Below are 10,508 nucleotides of genomic sequence, written 5' to 3'. Positions count from 1 at the left end.
ATAATATATTATATATTCACGCTAATAAGGGTACGTAATGAACCCATTTAAATTAAACACTTGTGGATTAACTTAAGGCACACAAAAGGTCGAGAAGAGTCTCGAAAAACGAACATTGATGTTCTACGAGTGGAAGTCTGCTATGACTTAAGAAATTGGACGATGATTCCTTCGCTATACTAGTCTCCGCTATAGGTATCCTAAAAGCAGAGTAAGTTTTGTACTATTGTGGATAATGTCGAAACTAGGCACAAAAAGGTCGAGAAAGGGCTTTGCAAAGAACCGAAATTTGGGATTTTACAAAGTAAACATTTGGAAGAAGTATTGGTTCAAAAAGACCCTTATGAACCCTGGAAAGTAGTTTTGTACGCACTGTAGACGAATCTTAGGACAAAGTGCTAGAAAGAGAGGTCGAAAAAGAAACGACATTTGGATCCTACAAGTGGAAGTCTGCTTATGAACTTAACAATTTGGAGATAAAGTTTGTTTGCAAAGGTAATTAGAACCCTGGAAAAATAGTTTTGTACCATTTGTGGAACGAACTTAGGCAACCAAAAGGTCGAGAAAGAGTCCGAAAAGAATCGAACTTTTGGATTTCTACAAGTGAAGTCTGTTCAAGACTAAGAATTGGTCGAAACAGGTTGGTTCAAACAGGTACTTAATGACTGCTGGAAAGTGTAGTTTTGTCTATTGTAGCACGAACTCTTACGGGCACAAAGGGGTTCGAGAAGAAGTCCGGAAAAATACGAAACTTTGGATTTTCCTACAAATTTGGTCGAAGTATTTAACCCATTACTGAACCAATATTCCTTTCACATTGACTTGTGGTTGAACCAATTGATTGAGAGTGTGAATCAGAATAAATTAAGTTTCCTTGATAATCATTTATTCTTAGATTTTTGTCTTTTGAAAATTAAAGCTTATGAACAATATATTCTGCGTCCAAATTTCTTTTGTTTATCATTTATCTTTTATCCACAGTTTAAAAAAAACCCAAGCCAAAATTTTAAGAATTAAAAAAGTAGCTTTAAAAAAGTTTTGTTTTTGGAATTGCTAAAGAATTCAACAAATCATATTTTAGAAAGATGCAAATCATACTGTAACAAAATGTGGATGAAATAGCTTAAACGAAAAAACTAAACGATATCAAAACGGGGACTGACTAAATTAATTTTCAATTTTTGATTTATTTTTCTTAAACTAAAAAAGTAACTGGTCAAAATTTTCTATCTCCACCCCTATATTGTTATCGAAAAAGAAAAAGGACATTTTTATTTTATAATTTGAAATCATTTTCTTTTGTTGAGTGAAAAATCTCACACACACATATATGTATTTAAAAATACCAATTTTTATTTTGTGGTTAGGTCTTTTTGAGCTTCTTTGGTAAAGATATATATACTTTATTTAAGTTGAATTATGTTCATGTAGGTAATTATGTGTGGAGAATGAAATATTTAATTTAATTAAAATTACATAACAATAAGGTTTTCCAAAATTTTTCTGTTTTTCTCTAATTTAGTCTTTTTTTTTTTAATGAATATAATTTAATTTGTTACATTTGAATCTCACAAAACATGTTTAATTACGAACAAAAATCATGTGCAAATAAAGACAACTTTATTAAGAAGTGAAAATGTATGTGTATATATATATAGAATAAGAAGTCAAATTTGTAATAGTGGTTAGTATAAAGAACAATGATGTGACATCATAGTAATCATTCCCATAAACAGTAATTGTCATAAAGAATCTTGTGGGTGCATAAACCAAGCACAGGATTGGAAGGCATTACATATAATTTTTCTTCCATTTCTACCGTATTGGAAATAACATATACCATTTGACTATATTGACCTGAGTTATACTTACTAAACTTTTAATTTGGTGTTGTAACAGTAGAAGTATTCGATTGAAAATAAAAGAAGAAGAGGAGAAAGAACAAACAACACAAAAATTACAGTAGTTCAATCTCAAGATGAGATTTACATATACCACCTTGCTTGTTGCACGCTTATATGCTTACTCACTTACTCGATGCTCTCCTGAATGCTTGCTCAACCGGCCATTTAATAACATCGGGGGAAACACAAAAAATATCCCTCGAAGAAGAAAAGAATTGATGAAAGTGATGAAAGTGTGCAAAGTTTATTTATGAATCCTGCTTAATATGTTGATAGGGACAACGACCCTTGTCCACTTTGGGTATAAACCCTCATGGCTTTGCTTTTGGTTTCACCCAAAAAACCTCATACCAATGGAGATAGTCATTCTTACTTATATACCCATGATCCTCCTCTAATCTAACCAATGTGGGATTTTGGTCGCATTCCCAACATATGCTAATAAGATGAAAACAATATGAATTTCTATCTCTTTATTGGAGGGAATTGAATCTTCCAAAAGTTTCGAGTCCATCATTTTGATTCTAGATCCAACTACCGCTTCCATGACTATTTCCACCCATCACACTATTCTTAGTATATAACATGAGTAATTGGAATGATTTTAAATAACACAACAAAAGAAAAAACAAATACATAAAGGATAGGTGCTTGTTAGTATCCATATAATTTAGGGTAATCTTTAAGCCATATTTTGATCTCTTTAAATTTTTGCACGTAACCAACTAAAACATACGTTGTTATACTGTTCGGATTATACGGTCGGTAAAAGTAAGTCTAGCAATTAAACCACTCATTAGCAAAAGATTGTGTTTCTTGGCAAATTGCATCATTCCCGACAATAATTAACATAGTATTAAAGAATTGATGTATAAACCATCTCGTGGTTCATTTCCTCAACCATGTAATGTCTTAGCAAACTAAGTTTGTTGTTCATCTCTTAAAGTGATGACCTAACTACATAATATTCTTTTCTACATATATCATATCATTTCACTTGTTCCAAAATAGTTGAAGTGATCACAACGTAGGAAATTTTAATCTCTCAACTAGTTACAATGTCTCATTGTCCGTTCAATTACGTTGTGGTTATGAATCAAACTAACCGTTCAATTTTGGAATACATAATAGCTTAAGTCACAAATTTAGTCCCTTAAACTTTCAAAATTACAAAATTAGTCTTTGAACTTTATCTAATTTTTAAGAATTCACAGATCATAATTATACACGAAATTGAATGTTTAGGGTTCCAGTAAACATAGAATTCACATTAATATCTAATACGTCGATTAGTTTTTAATTTATTAGAGACCTATTAGACACAAAGTTGAGAGTTGAGAAGCTCGTTAAAATTTAGGTCCCTACTAGATATGTTTGAAATTTCAAAGACAAATTCAATCCTCAAAATTAATGGACTACACTCATAATTTAACCGACATAATATAGAATTTGTATTGATTGAATTATACTTGAATGGAAGTCCATATCATTTGATGAAAATAAAGAGACGTTTCAATGAATTGTTCAACCCACCTATATACAATCTCGAACTATAATTAGGAAAAAAATTGTTTTTATCCATAAACATGTCAATTTGTTTAATTTTCACCCAAAGATTTTGATGTTATCAAATTAGACCATAGGCTTATGAAATATTACGATTTAAATATATTAAGAGTAATCTATTACAAAATTGTAGAGTAGTCTGTTAAAGTTGGTTACACTTGTACATAATATTTAGCTTTCTGTTGTTACTTTTGTTACGAGTTTGTTAGCCTATAATCTTCTATTTACACCATCCTTGTATTTTACTATAAAACAATTAATGAGAATATCTTTTCATTGTGAAAAGTTTCATAGTATCAGAATCTATAAAGTCCAAACTGTTGGAAAGGTAAGACTGTTGGAGAGGTACCAACACGCAGTGGAAGGAAGAAATAAGGATCAATAAGCAATTTAATTCATAGCATAAAAAAAAACATGTTCAAAAAGAGTTTAATGGTTTTCAGGAACATACCTTTGAAAAACCTTTGAAATCTTGATTTCCAACTACTAAATCCTCCAAATCTTTATGCAGACCACCATGAAGAACACCTTCCAAAATGATTTGAAAAAACTATTTTCCTTTTTATCTCACGGTTACCATAAAACCGCAAATAACCTCCCACTCAAGTCGGTTATTGAGAAAAAGAATAATTAATTATCATATAATTAATAAATTATAAATAAATATAATAATTAATTTATCATATTATATTTATAACCTATAGTTTTAATATTGCATCACATGCAACATATAAACCATAGGTCTTTTTCTATTTTATGGCATTTAATATAAATCACATTTATATTAATACCTCCAATCTAATAATGTATCAAATACATCATATCAGTTATATCACATATATTTAAATTAATTTATATCATATATAATCAAATTTTATCTTGTTAATTTGAACACTTCAAACTAACCCAAAATCTGATTCTCAACTTGAACCCATTGAACTACCAAGGGGACCTTATGGACTTGTAGCTTAAAACTCCAACGATACGTGAATAACTGACTAAACTCTTTAATCATGATATCCACCATCCATTAACTGTCGAGCACTCCACAAAAGACCGACAGTTGCACTCTTCACATTACACATATATTTTTGTGTCCATTAGATATAACCAATCAACAGTGTGATGACCCTTCACAAATCAATCGTAAGTATATATGGGCTAATTTATTGTTTTGCCCCTGTTGTTGCATCTAACTCCTTAAGTACCACTGATTCCTTTAATGAACAGTAAGTCATAGTATCACTATGACTGAGTTCTCTCTTTCCAAGAGAGGGCGTGACCACTATGTTCAAGACCCAGAATCAGTCCTTAAGGGAGCAAGTTATCTACTTAACCCTACTTCGGGGAAGGAATGAATTCCGTCTTGTGTAGCTGAGTTCCAAGCTCCCCAATCAAACGAATCTCCGAAATGGTAGGCTTGTTGAGTTGGCAATCTGGTCACTCTCACCCATACAAATCAAAGGACCGCCCTCATAGGCAAGAGTTCTAAACTCACTCAGAATTCAAGTCATGTCACATATGGTCATCCTAGTGAAATGTAAGTCTCTATTATCAACGACATTATATAGAGAGACTAATCATTTCGTGGTCCGATCTTATACAAATTCTTTGTATAGGATACCCCCGCTCGCATGTCTCCACATGAATGATCAGGATCAGACCATTTGTAGCACTTTACAACACTTGTAACATCTACAAAGCGGATCGTATCCGTAGTGTTACCAGGATAGGTATCCCTTCTTATCCATCTACTACAAACCATTTAGGTTATTAATTTAAATAAGATCCACTTATATTTCTCTACATACTTGTTTAAATCTACATAAAATAACCTCGTGGATGAGTCGTGGATTGAGAGTTGTGGGAGAGGTGTGTAGGAGTATATCAGTATGCAGCGGAAGCAACAAGGATCAATAAGCATTCTAATTCATTAATTTTGGCTGTAACTAAAGCATGCTTATACAATAATAAGAGGGTTTCAAGTAATACCTTTGTAAAACCTCTTTGAATCACAAATTTAGATGCAAATCTTCTCCAAAATTTGTTGTAAACCACTTCAAGATCTTCCCTACTATTCTCATGGAGCCTTAGATTGAGTTATGGGACTCAAAATAAGCTTGAATGAAGGGAATTTGGAAAAGAACTCACTGTTGCATCCATTTGAAGAACACCTTCTTCAACTCAAACTTTTCTAGAAAAATTCAACTGATGCATGCCTCAATTCCATTTCCATCTTTTCTATTTATTGTAGGACATTCATGCAACGAAGAAGGTTGCATGAGATATTACTCATGCTTGGAGTATTGAAGCTAGAGTCAAGTGTGAAGGAAATCGAACACGAGGATTTCCATGAGCAGCGGAAGGATCATTCCAAATTACAAATCGTATATGAACTTTATAATTACAATAAAAAATGGAAACATATGGTTATGTGTAAATATAGAAATTACAGCATGATATACAAATGATCAAGGACAAGAGTAACACACTTTAGTCGACTCATCACAAAGCTCTTTGATCACGAACGCTCGATCACAACTACATAGCAACACACAAATGCTCGTCTAACATGACCGCTACACTGCACGACCACCACGCACTCGAACTAAGTGATCGCCTTGGTCACGAACACCCCAAACAACACGAATGGCCTCTATAGAACCTTGACAGTGTCGAGTTGAGTATGACACCACCAAGAAGGCTACCTTGGTATTCTCGGTGTGAGAATCTAGAGGGTGGGCTCTGCGTGGACTTGGTTTGAGGTAGAAAATAGGAGGAAACACAATCGTGTAAACGATTGAGCAAGTGGGAGATGGATGAACATATCGTATAGGTCGATGCCCAATAGTTTAGGAAAAACTAAGCGATCGTCTAGCAAAAGCTATGCGATCGTTTAGCTCATCGCTTAGCTAAGTGTCTATCGCCTACTAACACTCCATGATCGTTTAGCTCACTCCAAGTTGTTGCTTAGTAAATCTCATTTATTTGACAACTTCCATGAGAATTTTTCCAAGATTTCTCAACCTTACAAAATCTTACTAAAATTAGGAAAACCTTTTTCCTTTTATCTCACGGTTACCATGAAACCACCAATAACCTCCCACTCAATTGGTTATTAGAGAAAAAGAATAATTATCCAATAATTAATAACTTATAGTTTATAACCTATCATAATATATTTATAACTAACTTATCATAATATATTTATAACCTATAGTTTTAATATTTCATCTCATGAAACATATAAACCATAGCTCTTTTTCTATTCCATGGCACTTAATGTAAATCTCATTTATATTAATCCTCTACTTGATGTATCTCATACACCATACCGATCATATCACATATAATCGAATTACCTCTTGTCAATTTAAACATTTCAAATCAACACCAAGAACTGATCCTCAACTTGAATCCATTGAGCTACCAAGGGAACCTTATAGACCTGTACTTCGAAGCTCCAATGGTACGTGAATAATTGACTAAACTTTTTAGTCACGAGATACACCATCCGTTAACTGCCAGACACTCCACTAAAAACGGACAGTTGAACTCTCCTTACCACAGATATATTATGTGTCCATCTTAACCAATCAACAGTACGACAACCCTTCACAGATCACTCAGGATTGAGGTTGTGTCACCTATGGTTGTTTATGTGAGATGTAAGTCTCTAGTATCAACGGCGTTATATACAAAGTCTAGTCATCTCGTGGTCCGGTCTTATACAAACTCTTTGTATAGGACACTCCCGCTCGCATGTCTCCGCTTGAATGGTTAGGATCTACCATCTGTAGTAGTTTACAACACTTGCAAACCTCTACAAAGCATGTCGTATCCGTAGTGTCACCAAGATACGGTATCCCACCTTAATCCTTATACTACAGACCTATTTAGGTTATCACTTAAGGCATGATCCACTAGTATATCACATATACCTGCTTAAGTTTACATAAGATAACCATGAAGCTTTGTTTATTGGATATGAGTAAATGCCAGAATGAAATAACAGTTATTTTATTCATAAAAACAATGTGTATCATTACAAACAACGAGACTCCGGGAGAATTAGGATACCAATCCCAACAAAATGGATGTTAAGTGAGCTACTTAGTTGATAGTGGAGAAATCCCATTTCCAAATTTGTGTTTTTTCCAATTTTAATTTTGTTTTATATTATAAATTGATTTCCAAAATCAATTTTAGTTTTTTAAAATTAAAACTTTATTAATTTTACAAAATTAATTTCATATATTAATTTTCTAATAAAATTAATAAGAATTAATTAATTAAAAATTTTAATTAATTTTAATTAATTTAATATCAAATATTAAATTAATTTTACATAAATTCTACCTTCAAGAATTTAATATTGAAATGATATTTAAATATTAATTCAATTCTCCAATTTCGTTTAATTCTAAAATTAAACGCGTAACTATATCTTATATAATTACTAATTCCCTTAATTCTAATTTGAACGTTTCAAATTAACTTATCACACTACTCTAAAGCTAATCCATTTACGAGCTAGTAGGGGGACCTCGCAAACCTACAGATCATGGGCTCCAACGATCTGAGATTAATTGGCTAAATCTTTTACACCGAATTAACCCCCATTCATTAACTAATGGGTCACTCCATTAAAGTCCATAGTTGCACTCCTCTCACCGTAGATATATTATGTCCACTCGATATAACCATGATTAGTAAGTTAACCCTTTACAGGTTGTTCGTAATAATGGCTGGGTCAAATGTCTATTTTACTCCCAAGATTATCTCTTGTTCCTTGAGTTCCACTGATTCTCTAATGAATAATTGATTTGTGATCTGATCAACAAAATGAGTCCCTCTCGGGCGAATGAGAGGGTGGGGCCCCTTATTCAAGACTCGAAGTCAGCACTTAAGGGAACAACCTCTCTACTATCCCTGAAAGCGGGTAGGAGAGAATTCCATCTTGCATCCTATGTCCTCAGCTATCTACCCAGTCTTACCCCTGAAATGGAGGTTTAGTGGGTCGGCGCTGTTGAGCCAACCCTCACATATGCAAATCTAAGGATAATCCCAAATAAACAGGAGTTCATAGTTAGCTCAGGATTAAGGTTAAGTTACCTAGGTTGTGGCTTTGAAATAGTCAATCTTAAACAGTAAATAGTGTTATAAAGTAAGAATGACTGATTTCGTGGTCCGATCTTGTACAAACTCATTGCATAAGATGCCCCTACTCCTCATGTCATAACATGTTCGAATTAGGATCACATCGTCTGTAGCATTTTCCAACTCTTTGTAACAACTACAGAGTGGGCCACATCCAATAGTATTACCAAAATAAGACACCCAACCTCATTCATATACTATAAATCATTTTGACTATTTACTTGAACCTGATCCACTTTTATGTCTCCACATAAAGTTCAATTACTCATGTAATAGTCATGGGTCTTTTAGTTTATTGGATTTCTAAAACGAAGTAAGCAGTTCATTTATTCAATAACAACTTATTGAATTTTCAGAATAGGTTTTATTGTTTACAAACCAGCAGTCTTAGGACATAAAACCCAACAAGTTGATGCTTGAAATGGGAGGTTTCTCCTCCTTTACGTAAGCCAAGGTGGTTGAGGAATGACCTAAAATCATGCTCTGGATGTTTACCCATCATTTTAGGCGTTGACTAATAGTTTTGACTGAGAAAACAATAATCCTAATTGTTGGGGATGATGCCCTAAACTCTCGTTTGGTTCTGTAGTTTGTAAATACAGTATTGAACAAACGCTTGTGATGTAATAATATAAGATATTTTCTTCACTTTTGTCTATAGAATATTGGATGTTTTAATTTCTTTACCACAAACCAATAAACTAAGATCCCTAGTTGTCGTTGTAACTTAAACATGCATGTGGAGACATACAAGTGGAGCATATCTTAAGTGATAACCAAAATGGTCTGCAGTATATGGATATAGAAGGGAAATCTTATCCTGGTAATTTTACGGATGCGGTCCGCTTTGTAGAATAGTTACAAGTGTTGTGACTTGCTATAGATGGTCTGATCCTAATCATTCATATGAAGACATGCGAGCAGTGGTGTCCTATACAAAGGAGTTTGTATAAAATCGGACCACGAAGTATTATAGTCTCGTTATATAATGTCGTTCATGACTTAGACTTCACTTCACTAGGATGACCATAGATAACATGACCTCAATCCTGAGTGAGTTGGAAACTCCTGCCTTTGAGGGCTATCCTTTGATTTACATGGATACGACTGGCTAGATCGCCGACTCAAACCTACCACTTTGGGATTTCGTCTGATTTGGGACCTGGGAACTCAGCTACACAAGATGCAATTCACTCTTTTGTCGAAGCAAGGATAAATAGATAGATTGCTCTCTTAAGGGCCGATTCCAGGGCTTGAACGATGTTTTGTCACACACCTTCTCATGGCCTGAGAGGTGTCCACACATAGTAGGACTATGTTGTATTGTTCATTAGAGGGATCAATAGTACTTAAGGAGTTAGATGTAGCTAGAGGGGTAAAACGATAAATTGGCTCAACTGTATTTACGAGCATCTGTGAAGAGTTATCGTACTGTTGATTGGTTATATCCGATGGGCACAGAAATATATCTATGGTGAGAAGAGTGCAGCTATCGGTCTTTAGTAGAATGTATGATAGTTAACGGATGGTGGATCTCGTGGCTAAAGAGTTTAGTCAGCTATTCATGTACCATTGGAACTTCGAGCCATAGGTCCATAAGATCCCCTTGGTACCTCAATGGATTCAAGTTGAGAATCAGTTTTTGGGTCAGTTTGAAGTATTCAAATTGACAAGAAGGAGTTCGATTATATATGATATGATTGAACTGGTCAATTATATATGATATAGTTGACATAATGTATGAGATACATTGATTGGAGGAAAATGATATAAATATGATTTATATATAGTGGAGGAGAAAAGGAATATGGTTCATATGTTGCATATGATGTAATATTAAACCATAGGTTATAAATATAATAAGATTATATTTATTTT

This window comes from Benincasa hispida, chromosome 7, assembly GCF_009727055.1.
Source record: "Benincasa hispida cultivar B227 chromosome 7, ASM972705v1, whole genome shotgun sequence".
Lineage (NCBI taxonomy): Eukaryota > Viridiplantae > Streptophyta > Magnoliopsida > Cucurbitales > Cucurbitaceae > Benincasa > Benincasa hispida.
Note: the sequence above shows the minus strand (reverse complement) of the source record.